The sequence below is a fragment of the Mustela erminea genome, chromosome 14, assembly GCF_009829155.1.
Source record: "Mustela erminea isolate mMusErm1 chromosome 14, mMusErm1.Pri, whole genome shotgun sequence".
Lineage (NCBI taxonomy): Eukaryota > Metazoa > Chordata > Mammalia > Carnivora > Mustelidae > Mustela > Mustela erminea.
This window is the reverse complement of record NC_045627.1, coordinates 48,461,056-48,473,097: the sequence shown is the minus strand read 5'-3', so window position 1 is coordinate 48,473,097 and position 12,042 is coordinate 48,461,056. Positions and strand designations below refer to the sequence as shown.

At 43.3% G+C, this 12,042-nt stretch overlaps 1 long non-coding RNA gene across 3 annotated transcripts in view; it reads right to left on the bottom strand.

Moving 5' to 3' along the window:
- The window catches only part of LOC116573488, a 150,524-nt gene that overhangs the window by 58,415 nt on the left and 80,067 nt on the right, over positions 1-12,042 (bottom strand). The gene's annotated exons all lie outside the window — the stretch shown is intronic.

Genomic DNA, 12,042 nt, shown 5'->3' with positions numbered 1-12,042 from the left:
TCTCTGCCTGCCTCTCTGCTTACTTGTGACCTCTGTCTGTCAAATAAATAAATAAAATCTTAAAACAAAACAAAACAAAAAACTGCCTGGATCCTGTCTTTTCCTATAAAACCCCTCAGTCTTTTACTCAGGGCAGGTCTTCAGTTTAGCCCTGCCACAGCCTCTTTTGCCTGGCAAAATAATGAAACTATGGTTCCTCTTTATCCCCAAACCCTTCCCAGTATACTTTAGCTCCAGAGCACAGAAGATGGTTTTTAACAATGCAAGGAACTCAGAATAGCCAAAACAATCTTGAAAAAGAGAATGCAATCAGAATATCCTAATTTCCTGCTGGTATAACTTTCTAATCAAGACAATGTGGTGCTGACATAAGGATAAATATGGAGACCAATGGAGTAGATGTCAGAGTCCAGAAATAAGTCCTTACATTATGGGCAACTGATGCTTGACAAGATGCCAAGATGATTCAATGGAGGTTATCATGGTCTTTTCAGGAACTGGATATCCACAACTAAAAAGAATTAATTTGAACCCCCATATCACAACCATATATAAAACAATTCAAAATGGATCACAGAAATATGAATGTAACAGCTAAAACTACAAAGCACTTAGATGAAAACATAGGATCTTTGTGACCAGGAGTTATGCAATGAATTAACCTTGACTATTTCACATGACAGCTGACCACATCATATCTCCTAGGATCCCACCTATATGAATTCCCAGGACTGGCAAACCTCTGAAGATAGGAAAGTAGATCATTGTTTGCTTGGGCCTGGGGGCAGAGAGGCAGGAATGGGGTGTGACTGCTAATGGGTATGATATTTCTTTTGGGGGTGATTTTGGGTTTTGACTCTTTTTTTTATTTTTTTATTTTAATTTTAATTTTTTTATAAATATATAATGTATTTTTATTCCCAGGGGTACAGGTCTGTGAATCACCAGGTTTACAAACTTCACAGCACTCACCATAGCACATACCATCCCCAATGTTCATAACCACACCACCCTCTCCCAAGCCCCCTCCCCCCAGCAACCCTCAGTTTGTTTTGTGAGATTAAGAGTCATTTATGGTTTGTCTCCCTCCCGATCCCATCTTGTTTCATGTATTCTTTTCCTACCTCCCAAACCCCCCATGTTGCATCTCCACTTCTCATATCAGGGAGATCTTATGATAGTTGTCTTTCTCCGATTGACTTATTTCACTAAGCATGATACTGTCTAGTTCCATGCATGTCATGGGTTTTGACTCTTTTGTTCCAAAACTGGATTATGGTGATAGTTACACAACTCTGAAAATACTAAAAACTATTGAATTCTATACTTTCAAATAGGTGGATTTTATAGTATGTGAATTAAATTTCAATGTAAAAAAAATGAGGAAGAAGAAGAAGGAGGAGGAGGAGGAGGAGGAGGAGGAGGAGGAGGAGGAGGAGGAGGAGGAGGAGAAGAAAGAAGGAAGAAGGAAGAAGGAAGAAGAAGAGATTTATGGTACAAGAGTCTTCTCCAGGGGACTAGCAAGCGGTCACATAGTGGCGGTTCTCTGGGGCTTTTGAGGAGTTCCAACTCAGTGTGCTCCTTCCAGTGGCTTTTAGAACTGTTGGTTTTCACAGCTGCTGTGGTTACAAAGGCCCTAGTTTTCAAGGCTCCTGTGACTCTAGGGGAAGGGAGTTGGGACTAGGGCAGGGGACCATGCCATAGAGTTCCATGTTCTTACTAAGAGTCAGTCATTTTTCTTGAATAAACTTTTTTTAGATTCTTTCTAGCCTTTGATTAATTTCCAGAGTTCTCCAAAAGTTCATTTTGAGACAGTTTTTGCCAGTGTTTTTACTGCTTTAATAGAGAGTCAGATTATTATAAAGGTCCTCACTACACTGTTCCAGAAGTTCTGGCCCCTCTTCTTCATGCCATTGAATTTTATACCTTTCTAGGTGGTTTCTTTATGGATGTGTGTCACCTCTACTGATCATGAAGTCTCATGAGGACAATGTCTACAAATCCACCAATATAACCCCATCGGTTCCCATAGTCTCCTTTCTCCCTGTTACAGGGAAAAGACAGTCCCTCTTCCTGGCAAATGTCAGTCCCCATACAACCCTTCCTGTTCTTTGAGAATCTACACAGTGATTCTCCCACTTCTCACATGTATCTTCCTGGTTCCTCTCTACTGAACTGTTTCCAACTGCATGAGAACACATTTTGTCCCTGACTTGTTTTTTTGTGGTGTGTGTGTGTGTGTGTGTGTGTTTTAATATGCACAGCTTGGACCTCACAGCCTGCTTCCCGCAGATGCCTCCTTCCTCTGTTTACAAGCCAAACTTCTTTAAAGGTTTGGCTACAAACTCTGGTTCCATTTCCTTACCTTCTACTTAGTATTTAAGCCATTCTTAGCTGTGTTCTTTTTTTTTTTTTTTCCAAGATTTATTTATTTATTTGAAAGAGAAAGAGAGTAACAGCATCCAGGAAGGGCAAAGGGTGAGAAACAGAGTCCACTAAGCGCACAGATCCACGTGGGGCTCCATTTCACAACCCTGAGATCATGACCTGAGCTAAAAGAAAGGATCAGACACTCAACCAACTGAACCACCCAGGTGCCCCCTTTGCTGTGTTCCATGTCCATTAGGAAGCTAAAACTACTCTGATATTTTTGTTCTATTCTTTCAAAAAGCAATTAATAAGCACCCAACATTATCACCAAACACTGTTGTAGGAACAAGATGTAGAAGACATACAAATTCCTTGGACATTTTCTTTACAACTTTCATTTTTATTAGCCTCCCATCCATATTAGGCACAAATGGCCCCTGACTCAGAAGGCATGTGGCAACTCCTTCTTTCCCTGACTTCCAGGATCCCTTTCTCCTGTCTCTCCAGCCACTACTTTTCAGACTCCTCTGCAGGATCCTTTTCATAGTTGTAGGCTTTATGATTGAGAGTTTTTTGTTTTTTGTTTTAATTGAGGTGATATTCACATCACTTAAAATTTACCATTTAATTCCAGTCTTTAAACATTAGATAGCCTCTGGAATTTTTTCTTCTTCCCCTCTACTTTTTTTCCATAGAGGACCTCATCTGTTCCTTTCATTTCAAATGCCTTCTATTTGTGTGCCCCTCGCCACTTACACGTGCAGCCTGAAATTCTCCTAGGTCCAGACACCAATAGCCTCTACACATGGATATTTAACCAGGACTTGAAACATGCTATTCTTCCCTAAAACTTGTTTCTCCTGAAATATTCCTATGGCACCAACATCCACCCAGCTGCTACACTAGAAAACTTTGTAGATTTTCTGGATGCTTCCTGTTTCCTCATAGTTCACGTCAACTTTACAAACCAAATAGCTCTCTGATTCATCCATGTCTTTCCATTTCTACCAAAGACACTCTGAATTCTCACCTTGCAAGATGTTCTCTACTGTGGCCTCACCCCCACCAAGTCAACTCTCCACATAGAGAGTGTGGACCAAGAGTGGATCAGCCTCCCAGACCAAGTCAGGCCTCCAAGTATAAGCTTTCATAGCTTCCTCAACATCTTTTTTTCTTTTTTTAGAAGCAAAACATGTTTTTTAATTTTTTTTTATTATTTTTTTTAAAGATTTTATTTATTTATTTGACAGACGGAGATCATAAGCAGGCAGAGAGGCAGGCAGAGAGAAAGGAGGAAGCAGGCTCCTCGCTGAGCAGAGAGCCCGATGTGGGGCTCGATCCCAGGACCCTGAGATCATGATCTGAGACGAAGGCAGCGGCTTAACCCACTGAGCCACCCAGGCGCCCCAAAACATGTTTTTTTTTTAATTTATTTACTTGTTTGAGAGAGAGAGAGAGAGAAAAACTGAAAGAGAGAGAGAAGGTGGGGTAGGGGCAGAGGGTGAGAATCTCTAAGGAGACTCCCTGTTGAGTGTGGAGCCTGATGTGGGGCCCAATCCCATGACCAATAAGATCATGACTTGAGCCAAGAGTCAGATGTTCAACTGACCAAGCCATGTGGGCATCCCTCAACATCTTGATTATTTTTTTTTACTATTGAAACTAATTAGTCAAAATTAGTTCTTTTTTTAATATTTTATTTATTTATTTGACAGAGAGAGCATAAGCAGGGGGAGCAGCAGGCAGAGGAAGAAGCAGGCTCCCCAATGAGCAGGGAGCCTGATGTGGGACTCGATCCCCAAACCCTGAGATCATGACCTGAGCCAAAGGCAGAAGTTTAACTGACTGAGCCACCCAGGCACCCTGTCATGATTAGTTTTAATTCTCCCTTTGCCCAGGAGAATGTAAACTCCATGAGAGCAAAAAGAGTATTGGCCTTTGTTTCCAGTTGTTTTCAATGTCTAATAAGATTTCTTAATAAATACTTGCTCAGAATGTTGAGCAAATGTATATCCTTCCTCAGCTTATTTTACAATTTAGCAAACAGCACCAATCACAAGCAGCCAGTTATGGGAACAAAAGCCATGAATGTCATCCTTGATACAACTTTTTCTCTCATTGCTTACCCCTAAGCCATCATAGAGGCTTTTATATTTTACCTCAAAAAAAAAAAATTATACCTGGGGCACCTGGGTGGCTCAGTGGGTTAAGCCTCTGCCTTCGGCTCAGGTCATGATCTCAGGTCCTGGGATCAAGCCCCAAGTCAGGCTCTCTGCTCAGCAGGGAGCCTGATTCCCACCCCCAAACCCCCGGCCTGCCTCTCTACTTGTGATCTCTGTCAAATAAATAAATAAAATCTTTTTAAAAAAATTATACCTGAAGTCTAACTACAGCTGACCATCTTGACATTCATTATCAGACTCTCTTCTGGATTTCCCAAATAGTTAATTAACCCAGTTCTCTTCTTGCCACGGTCCACACCACCCTTTGTTGAACAGACAAGTGTGTCACTGCCTCCTTCCCATCCATGAATAGTCTCCCACTGCTCCTGGGAGAAAAGTCACGATCCTCAGAAGACACACAAGGTTCAACCTCACTAGCCTCGTCCAGAGTGGTTTTTTTTGTTCCCTTTGCTTTTTCTCAGTACTGTAGATGTGCAGCCATTCCAGGCCTCTCAGAATCCTCAAGATCCTCCCACACACTGGTGACTCCATCTGAAGGGCTCCCCTCCCGACACCTTTACCTGTTTCCTGTTCATCCTTCATGTCACAGCTGAAATGCCACACTTCCTTCAGGAGGTCTTTCTCATCTTCCCAGGTCAGGTAAATAAGATTGTCAGACACTCATAAGCCCCTGTACTTTCCCTTTTCTACATTTACCACAACTATCTTCAAATAGTTCACTCACTTCTTCATTTATTTTATCCCTTTCTCTTACCCTAAAATGGAATCCCGTTCCCACTGAAGCGCTATAGTTCATTGGTTAGGAGCACAGGTTCGAGAGCCAGACCTCTGAGTCTGAACACCACTTACGCCACTTACTGGTGAGGTGACCTCCACCAACTTCCTCCAATTTTCCCTTTCTCAGTTTTCTTATGTGTAAAATGAATTAAAGTGTAATGATATCTTTCTCATAGTGCTGTGTGGATTCAAGGAGCTAATTCATCTAAATCTAATAGGATATGCCTAATATTAATATAGCAAATGCTAGGGTTGCCTGGGTGGCTCAGTTGATTAAGTGTCTGCCTTCAGCTCAAGTCATGATCCCAGGGTCCTGGGACTTAGCCCTGCATCAGGCTCCCTGCTCAGCAGGGTGTCCTCTTCTCCCTCTGCGTTCCACTCCCTCTGCTTTGTGCGTGCTCTCTCCCTGACAAATAAATAAAATCTTTAAGAAATATATGGAAAATTCTCAAAAATACTAGCAATTAAAAAAAACTATTACTTGTAGTAACAAGAAATACAGGGGATTTAACTCCAACGTATAGTAGTCACTCATTAAATATGATGACTACTGTGAATAAGAATAGATCTCGAAGACCTGAAGAATGATATCCATGAGAAACAACAGCAAAAACAGCAACACCAAAAGCAATTAAAAATATGGATCTGTATAAAATCCAAAAATAAATACATAAAATGATCTATCTGGGAAAAAAAATTACCAAACATAATGAGGGACATAAAATAAAGGTTTGAACAAATGAAGAAACAGGCCCTGTTGGAGGATTCAGTATTGTATAGGTATCAATTAGCAGGAGATAAAATGTATAAAAATCTATAGGCAAAAAACATGAATTGGGTAATGGAATACCATGATAAACATAGATCACTTGCTAAGGGAGATGAGTGCAGAATTCTTCACAATGGTTAGAACCCCTGAAAAGAGTAAAGAGTTCTAACAGAACAGGGACAGAACAGCATTTTGGGATAAAAGCAGAGAGTGGAAATGCAATAGAAACAGAGTTCTAAGCTAGAAAGTTTTTAAAGGTCATTAACTCAGCCAGTGAGAAATAGGGAACCTAAGGACAAGTATCTTAAACACAAAGGATATTTACTGTGGTGCGTAAGGAGAAATCCTGAAAAAGGAAGTCCCCAGCTAAACGCTGTCAAGGCCATAGAAGGCTTCCCTACCACTTTCTTGACATTGTCCACATGGTCTGAGGATGGCTGCAGTCCTTCCAAACATCAAGCTCTTCCAATATCAGAAAAGGTGGGAAGAAAGGGGCATTTTTTTTTTCAAACATTCCTTCTTCTTATGAGAAGAAAACCTTACCCACAAACCCCCCAGTGAATTACCACTTGTGTTCCATTTCTCAGAACTGTTCATGTGCTGTTCTATTTTCTGTTGCTACATAACCAAGCACCCCAAAACATGGTAGCATAGAACAAAAATCATTTCATTTTACTTTCAGATTCTGTGGATCAAGAGCTGTGGCAGGCACAGCTCCATGGCATATGGCACCGAGCTTGGAAAACCATCGTGGCTGGGGATGCTCTGAAGAGCTAGTGTCTCACTTGGAAGCTTCTGCGCTCCCCTGCCTGACACCTGGGCTGGAAAGACTCAAAGTTTGGGCTCAGCTGGGAGTGTTAACCAGCATAACCAAGTGTACCTTCCCTATGGGACTTGAGTGTCTTCACTGCATAATGGAGGAATTCTAAGAGGGAGATAAGGTGTGAATAAAACTTAACAAGAGAACTGAATGTAGGCTACATGGTCTATGACCTAACTGCAGAAGTCACATAATGTCACTACCTCCAAATCCTACTTGTTGAAGTGGTCACAACTCCCCATCTACAAGAGGAGAGAACAAAAACCCTACCACTTCGTGGGAGACATGTCAAGGAATTTGAACTTACTTTCTATCTAGATCAATCCCTAAATCCTGATAGGTTTGGTTTCACAACAAAAAGCATCTTGAGTCATTGAATCTGCCCCGCACACCACCACCAACTCAAGACATCAACCTCCTTTTCAAATACCATTACCTGACTCACCAACCTGCCTTCAATGACAGGGATTGCCTTCTCTTCCTAAGATAATCACTTTACATTTGGACAGTTGCTTTACAGAATCAGTCCACATCCCAGCAAATAATTTTGTCTCATGTTAGGCCTCTCTGGTCTGAGCTGAGGATGGGAAATGGGAAAATGTAGAAAGGTGAGATAAAATGATGGGCTGATGGATTAGGGTCATCAGATCATTAAAGGGTTTAGACACATTCAAGAATTGTGGTTTAGTGGCTTGTAGGGTCCTTTGTCTTTGTCAAAACCACAGGGTCCAGTGACCAGACACATTTTAAATAAATCAGTCTGGATTTTATTCACTTACCATCAGCACCACATTTATGATGCTGCCTTTGAAAAGGCCATCAGTCCCTCCTGGAATCTGCTCAGTGCAAGGAGCTGTCAGATTTCCTAGCAAAGTCTGGATCAGGAGGGGGAGACACACCAGTCGTAAGCTTCACTCCTTCTCAGTTTTCCTTCTAAGTGATTTCTCATGCATTTGAAGATGTGGACGTAAGAGCAGAGTCTTTCCTGGCTATCCTGCAGGCGACTCTTACTGCACGCATCCTAAGCAGAATTCATTATCTCCTTCACTGAAACTTGCTCAGAATTCTGTTTTTAATCACAGTCAGAAGCACCGCTTTCTAGCTGGCAGTTAGCCAGAAATTCTGGAGGAGTTCTTAAATTCTCCCTCTCTTCTTACCTGCTGATATTTAGTCTTTCAATCTGTCCTATCGACTGCTTCATCAATGTTCCTTCTCCATCTCTGTTGTTACTGGTGGGCTCACAGCACCACTGTCTCCTTGCAAGCCTCTTGCTACCTCAGGTCTGGTCTCCCTCCTCCAGGCCTGCCCCTCCATCCTGCTGCCAGAGGAATCCAAGGTCATGGCTTCCCCCACAGACCTCTGCCAGCCCCCCAACCCCATGCCTACAGGATTAAGCACCAACTCTTTAACTCTTTCCACAAAACCCTTGATGTATGGTCTTCCCACAACCTATATCACCAGTCTTTTCTCCTGACACCCCCCCCCAACTCATGGGCCTTCTCACCATTTAGCAAATATGCCAGATTTCCAATTATTGCCTTTAGTTAAGGTGTTTATTATCTCAGCCTGCAAATATGCATTACCTCTACTTTGAATAAAGCTACATGCTTACAGATCTCACTTAAATATCACCATCTTTGCTTTAATTATTTTTATAATAACTATATTCAAAATTTATTGAGCACGTACTGTTGCCCAGCCCATGCACTAAGCGTCATATGTGGATTGTCTCATTTAATATTTATAGCAACACTGTGCATTATGCAGATGAGAGGCTGAGACTTGGTCAGGTTTGCTTGCTCAGGTTTACACAGCTGGAATCCTGAAGCAAGTGCTCAGAACCACTGCCAACCCCACCAGAGGCAAATCCAGGCAGCGCTTCCTGATGATCTTGGCCATGAATGTCTACACCTCTGCTACCACCCCTAGCATGAAGTAAATACACCTGATTCATCTTGTTTGGATATTGGTTTAAACAAATAATGGTTCAGAAACACATATATTTATGGAACAATCTGGAAAACTTGAATACTAATTGTATATTTGATGATACAAAGGAATTACTATTCACTACTGGTACTGTGGTTATGTTGTTAAAAGTCACTGCCACATAGAGATATATTAGACTATTTAGAGATGAGATGAAATGAAGTCATGGTTGCCTGAAGGGGCAGTCTGCAGGGGTAGATAGATAACACCTTCTGGCATCATGATAACTATTTAAAATAGAAGATGTGTACATGGACTTTCATACAATTATTTATTCTACTCTGTGTATGTCTGGAATTCTCTATAGTAAAAATAATCTGTAGATTTCCTCAAATCCAATGAGCGTATATGTTCATCCCCCTGCTTTTCGACCGATAGAAAGTAGAGGGCACTTGAGTCTTAGCTTTGAATCTGCAGCAATCACAGAGTAGAAACTCAGCTAATGTTTCTTGAGTGATGAGGTAGTAACTGTGCAGTCACTTTCAAAGGCACAACACAGAGTTGCCTATCCTCCAGATTCTCCAACCGTGGACCAACGACACCATGGCCACCAGCATTATGGATGGGCCGTCTGGAAGACCAGAGACCAGCTGCTAGGGTTGGAAGTGCTGCTCCTGTCTCAGCTTCCTTGAGTCTAATCTATATCCACACTGATCTGGTTCATCTTGAGTTCCTGCGTTATAACCCTTAGAAGCCAATTTGGCTATCGTGTGATACCTGGTACCCTCAGGCCCTGCAGCTTACACTGCTCCAAATGCTCTCCTTGCTTTTGTGACTAAGTCCCCAGTTCCCAGCCAGGCCCAGCTGACCCCACAGTTGGATGAGAAAGGGATTTGGCTTTAACCCTTAAAATGTGATGGCTAGCCTACTCCCAAGAGTTTGGTTTGACCATGGGTCCTGTTCTGGATGGGAGTAACTTGAGACTGGACACGTTTTCTTTAGAGTGACACAAATTTGTGAGCAGAAGGCAGAGACCTCATTTCAGAGAAGAATGGACTCACTCAATACTTCTGGCCCCCACCCTTGTCTCTCCCTGGAGGTACTTCTGTCAGATGGCCAGAGCCTGCCTATCTGGTGTGTGGACCTTCCAAGATGGAGGTTGCCTGGGGAATGTAAGGCAGCTTGAGCATTTCTCTAGCTGTGACAGGTCAGACTTTTGCTATGTTCAAGTCACAATGCTCCGCGGTCACCAACAGCTTCCCCGGAGAGTGAGGCGAGGCACTCCCTGCTTGGGGAGGAAGGGGAGACAGGGTGGGGCCGTAATGGGCAGACTTGCTGGGGTCAGAGAGTGAGGTATTACTATAGTCCATCAGTCTCTGGGTGCCTCACAACAACCCTCAGAACAGAAAGAGACAGCCTCATGGGGAGGAAAGCACAGCAAATCAAGAAGCACTGGAATCTGGTGCACAAGCCCCACAGGCAAGATATTTGCAGGGGCTTCCACTTTTGAGGCACCAACTTCCTGGATGCTGGGTAAAGAACATAGGCTCCAGCTGTATCTGGTCCAAATCTTCCTCTGAGAGAGATGGGTAGCAGCTCAGAACTGCCTCAAGTAGCAGCATGTGCAGATGTTCTAGAAAGAACATGATGCAGAATGGTGAGGTCGAGGCTGTGGGCAGCACCAGGTCCTTTCAGGAATGAAGGATTTATTTTCCCAACTACTGGGGGCACTACCACCCAATTCCCTCAGCTGTCCTCTTCAGGGAGGGTCTCAGAGGAAGGAAGCCTTCTTGCCCAGGCCATGCCCCCCTCCCAGAGCAGCCCGTATCCAATAATGATGCACACAGCAGTATCAGGGCTTAGCTCTATCTCCCCAAATGGGATCAGCTCTGAAGACTCATCCCACCTTCTGATCTCTTTGTAGAGTCATCTGAGGTTTCCACTGAGACTCTAACACAGATCAACACACCCATCGAACCAATCCTGCTTCCCTCCCTACTTCCCTGCCCTGCCCTGCCCTCTCCTTGTCTCTCTTTGCCTTCACTTTTCTCCCTTCGCTTCCCTTTCTCCAGGTGCTGATCCCAAAGCACTCCTTAATAAGCCTTCTGAGTTCAGTGGTCCCACTCTACATGTCACCCTGTCCCCTGTGTGCCAAAGACTGTGAACAGAGCAGGTGACACAGAGAAGGTAAGATGCAGTCCTCACCTTTCTAGAAGCTCACAGGGACCCACATCTATACGGGCTTGACTGTTAGGTGCAGAACGCGACATGACGGCTAAGAGTAAAGCTTTAGAGCGAGAGAGACTTGGTCTCAAATACCATCTCTGCCATTTACTAGCTGTGTAATTTTGAAAAAGTCATTTAACCTTTCTAGGCTTCAATTTCCTCAACTGCAAAATGTCAATAATAACACCAGCTGAACTGGTTGTCATAGGGATTAAATGAGATGTGTGTATAAAAAGAGTTTATTATAGCGGTTGGCCGTATAAACAATGCTACACATCCAAAAATTGAAGTACGCTAAGAAGAAAACCATGTAGACAAGGGAGGTTTCAGTCTATCAGAAACAGAAAAGAAAGGCTTCCCAGAGGCTGTGAAGGCTGACAATTTGTTTTTGCAGACATATAGGGGAGAACATGGTGGGGATTCTGGGCTAAAATGCCTGTGGGTAGTCCATGACACAGCTTCTCTCAATCTGCTATTAAAACCCAGGATGGTACAGAAAAGCTGCAGAAATATGTAATATGTTCCAGGCATCAACCAGTCTAAGAGGAAGCGCCAATACACACACTTGGCAGCAACAGACTAGCGAGCATCATCAGAGGGCCAGCCCAGCATACTCTGCCCTCCCTCAGCCTGGAAAGATTCCTGGGGGTGAAAGAGAAAAGAAGACCCATCACTTAGAAAGTACTCAGCTCCAAGTGACAGGAAACCCCACTGAATGCCTTCAAGCCTAAGGAAATGTGTTCTCATGAGACAGCAGTCCACACATGGGGCCCCAGTCCTTATTCTGTGGGGTCCCTGGCTTTGCCTCCTCCCTGTCTTGGTGTGGCTCTCAAGAGGCCTCGCCGGGGCTACAAGACAGCTTTACCAACTCCACATGTCACATCCAGACATGACAGAGTCTGGACACAGGAAAGGCACTGTTTCTTCCTCATACTTCTTTAAGAAAAAAAGGAAGAAAGGAAGGAAGG